Source organism: Saccostrea cucullata, unplaced genomic scaffold (genome assembly GCF_032062105.1).
Source record: "Saccostrea cucullata isolate Sc308-1 unplaced genomic scaffold, CSIRO_AGI_Scuc_v1 ctg3747, whole genome shotgun sequence".
Taxonomy (NCBI): domain Eukaryota; kingdom Metazoa; phylum Mollusca; class Bivalvia; order Ostreida; family Ostreidae; genus Saccostrea; species Saccostrea cuccullata.
Window position 1 is genome coordinate 4,554 of NW_026936208.1, and position 4,860 is coordinate 9,413.

The following is a 4,860-nucleotide window of genomic DNA, read 5'->3' on the forward strand; positions in this document are numbered from 1 at the left end:
CAACCTTTGGCCCGTTTTAGCCAGACATTTTCCAGATAACGCATTTGTATTCATGGACGACAATGCTCCCGTTCATAGAGCTAATTTAGTAAAAGAATACATCGCCAATAACAATATAATAACAACATCATGGCCTGCCCAGTCCCCTGATCTAAATATCATCGAGAACATTTGGTTAAAATTAAAAAGAACACTGGAAACCCGTGCCGAATTCATTAACACAAAAGATCAGCTGATGGCGGAAATTCGGACTGCCTGGGAAAATATACCAACTTCCGACATCGAGGCCCTGTATAAGACAATTCCCGGCAGACTAAATGAAGTATTAAAGATGAAAGGCAATTTAACAAAGTATTGAGGTAAGATGGGCATTTATTAATTTTTAAACAGCTCCTAAATATCAAGGTGCGCTTTGTAAAACTTCGGCGGCCATTTTGAAGTGGCGAATAATTATGTCCCTTGACTGTAGTCCATGAAATCAGCCGAGGTTTGCCGAGTGCGCCTACATATGACATTCATTTTATTAAAACATCATGAACTAAATTACTACGGTTATCCCTATTGGAAACCCCAACTCCGTAATAAAATTATTGTCTACTTTCGTTTTCGGTGGAGGATAAAATTGTGTATTTTTAACATAACTGTGATCAAGAGGGCATAGCAATGTAAATGTATAAAAATAAAAAATAAAATCTTCAACATAAATTTGAAAATTAAAGAGTTAAGTGTGAATATTTTGAAATGGAATCTCCCTTTAAAGCCCCCCTGGATACAATAAAACAAACTTCCTTCATAACATGGCAACAAAAAATGACACCAGGTAATATGCTTTAGATTCATTGCTCTTTACATTAATATAAGTACACATTGATTACATTTTATTGCATATTGTTTTTGAGGAGAGATATTTTCAGAGTATATTCATCATATAGTAAAAAGGCATAAATTCTTTAAAAAGAAAGTAGGGATATAAAATTCCAATCAATATTTCAAAGAAATACAGTGTAATAATAAAGCATTTTTGCTACAAATTTAACACAGCCCTTCCTTAACACCAGAACCCAGGGTTATGAAATTTGCAAATTTGGAAGAGGTCCCCTTAACATCATACCGGGTAATTATACAATAAGTTGAAAATTGTCTTACTCGTGTGATCCTTTTACACTCCAGGCCCTAAGGATCATGAAGCATCTTAAGCTTAAGTAAAAATCTTCATGCTGTACTTATATGTTGTGGAAGTCAAGCAGACCAAAATTAAAATAAGTTTCAAGATTGATTCACAAATGTGCTGTTCTTGGGATTAAAGTCTAAGTCTGTTTTATGATCCCGGGGCCAGAACTTCAAAAATATTATTAGTTACACAGTCAGTTAGTGACCTAATACGGATTCATACAGGGTGTGAAATGGAAATCCGTATTGGGCGAGGCGAAGCCGAGTCCCAATACGGATTTCCATTTCACACCCTGTATGAATCCGTATTAGGTCACTATAACTGACTGTGTAACGAATTTATCCCGCTGAAGACCTTTTTCAATATAAAAAAAATATTTGTGCATATTATGAAAATATTAGTTTTAATTCAATAACAATCAACATAAAATATCGTTACGGTAACAAGAAATTTAACTAATTTATTAAACGCGTGCCCGATTTTCATATTATGAAATTTTCCGTATTACGTCTCCGTTTCCATATTACGTCTCCGTCGAGCAATCTCTCACCAGAGGGCGTTGTATACGCTCCGCTCCAACACGTGTAAGCGGAGTGCGCCCTCTGGTGAGAGATTGCTCGACGGCGACGTAATATGGAAACGGAGACGTAATACGGAAAATTTCAGGGCGTCACGTGATTAGCTTTTATCCAATCAGTAATCGACAAATTTGTCTGAAGCGGGATAATATTAGTTATGTAGACACTTAGAGGGGTAATACGGAAATATGTGGGGTCCTTGAAAAAATCCATATTGGGCGAGGCGTAAGCCGAGCCCAATATGCATTTTTTCAAGGACCCCACATATTTCCGTATTACCCCTCTAAGTGTCTACATAACGAATTTATCCTGTCGATGATTCACTTAAAGATTAGATATTGATAGTATCAATAAACCGCTTTCACTGAACTTCCAAGCAAGACGTTCTACATCCATTGTACGTTGTCGTCAGACGCATTGTGACGTCAGATATGAAGCTCCGTGTGGGTCACGTGAAAGCAGTATATTGATGATGTGTGGTTGGTAAATTTTTAATATATGGTGGGTAGTTCACGTGGAGGGGGCACATTAGCAATGTGAGGTGGGTAGACAACATAACATCGTTTCATGCAGTATTGCTCTCGGCCAATGAAATTTCACGATTTTTATCAGAGGCAGGATAAATTGTTTTCTATGCTTTGTAAACGAATAATATGGTTTATTGTGGATATGAAAAAAAAAATGCATAAATTGAGTTTAAATATCACATTAAGGTTTCATCAAAGGTCAGCATGTCCAAAAATATATTTTTAAAATATAGCCCCAAAACTATTTGGTTTATAAAATTGAAACTTTTACATAAATATATCATTGATTAACAGATACATGTAGAAAGTACCACTTGATAACAAATACTAAATAAAATATTTATCGAGAAAAAAATCTTTTAAAAGATGCCTATATTTTTTTTTTTAAAATACACCTAATTAATTCCATATTATTAGTGAAGGTCATTATTGCAAAAAAATGTTTATCAAGGTTTCTGGAAAGTTGTTTTCCCCGTTTATTTTGTACTAATGTGAAGATTTGAAACGGAAAGTACATTGCACATGGCGGATTTTAAATATAGGGATCTTGTTTTTATACACGTCATGCGTTCAATAAGAGCCTTTCAAAGACCGTTAATCTCTAACCTGATCTTCATTGATAAACATATATTATTTCTGCAATGATGATTTTCACTAAAATTATTAAAGTAAGCAGGTGCACCTTAACCAAAAAATATCCACATTTTTTGATATATATATATATTTCGATAAATATTTTTTAACTGTTTGTTTTCAAGTGATACTTTCTATCTGTTAAACAATGATATATTGATAAACTGTTAAAGTTTTAACTTTATACCTCCTATTGTTTGGAGCTATTGTAAAAATATTTTTTTGACATGTTGACCTTAGTGAAACCTGAAACATTCAACTTTACGCCTGCCCGTCTAATCCATAAAAATGCATTGATTTCATAACATGTAAATCTAGACAACTTTGTGTATTGTTTCTGATATGATTATTTTATTGATAAGCTCACGGTATATGTTAATAAGCAACTTAATAAGTCTACAAGACATGCAACATTTTATGTCAACATGCAAAATAATTGTGTTGACATGCAATTCGCAAATCTTATTAGAAAAAATAACGTAAATATGGGTAAATCTACTTAATAACGCCTGTTTCAGACATCATACATACATGTAGGTAAATACATATATAATTTTTTTTTTTTAAAAAGTAGGGGATATTGAATTTACAAGGACAATGAACTGCAGATGAAATCATTTGGAACCGTGTGTACAGTCATAAAAAGACGTTGAGAGATTCAAGAATAAGGGTTGTGGCAACGCACTTTGAAAAAATTAAGCACTTTGAAAAAATTTTTCAAAGTGCGTTAAAATTGGGACAAAATCAACGCACTTTGAAAAAATGTTTCAAAGTGCGTTAAATTTGGGACCAACTAAACGCACTTTGAAAAAATTTTTCGAAGTGCGTTAAGAGTCTACATCAATATATTTTACCATGGAGACACTTAACGCACTTTGAAAAAAAATCATATTTTAGTCATGGAAAGATTTTATTTGTTATTTATTTTTCAAAAAACTAAGCCTAACCCTAACTTCAAAAATGAATTGATTTACTCCCGTCGAAAAGAGGAGAAGACGGGTATAAGATCCCTCAGTCCAAATCTTTATCTTTCCAATACAATGTACATAGGTGTCGGTAACAAACGGGTGAGGGGAGCAATAAACCTAAAAAGGGTACGCTGCATTTTCAATGCTTATACGATGTAATATAGAATTTTTTATATTATTTTCATTTTTTACCTTAATAATTAATATTACTGATTATATCTATTTTTATCATTATTTTGTACTATATGTATGTGTTTGTGGTTTATCTTTCCAAAATAAGTGGGGGGGGGGCTTAGCCCCCCCATCCCCTCCCCTGGCCCTTCGCCCAGTCTCGATGTCTATGCTATACTCAAAGCATTCATATAATTATGTATTTTTTACCTAACTGTTATGACGTTGAAAACTTTCAAAAATAAATGAGTTAATTAAAACAGATGAAAACTTAAAAATTTTTTAAGTACAGTAAAAAATTTGAGAGAGAAAGAATTTTCATAGTTTTGAACAATCAAATTGGCCCCTTTTTATTATGATAAATGCTAAGTTGCTTGAAGCTGTCCTCTGTTAGTGCTCCCTATACACCTTTACATCTACTTATCAAAGACTAGAATTTAAAAAAAGAAGAAACGAATTAATGAACTTAAACAATCGTCACTCTTTTTTTCAAGACCCTTTAATTTTCCCTTTTATTTTATCAAAACCTTAGATATTTAAAAACGTCAATATCTCAGGTCCTACAGTCACTTTATCATAAAAAAGTTATCAAACCAGGATCTGTTATTCATCATACCGATTATTTGAAGGAATATTGATTAATCTTTACATTTTTTTTCAAAGTGCCTTAATATGGTCAATATTAACGCACTTTGAAAAAAAAAAATTTCAAAGTGCGTTAGCTTGGTCCCAAATTTTAACGCACTTTGAAATTTTTTTTCAAACTGCGTAATTTTTCAAAGTGCGTTGTAACAAAGGGTTTACACCAAAAG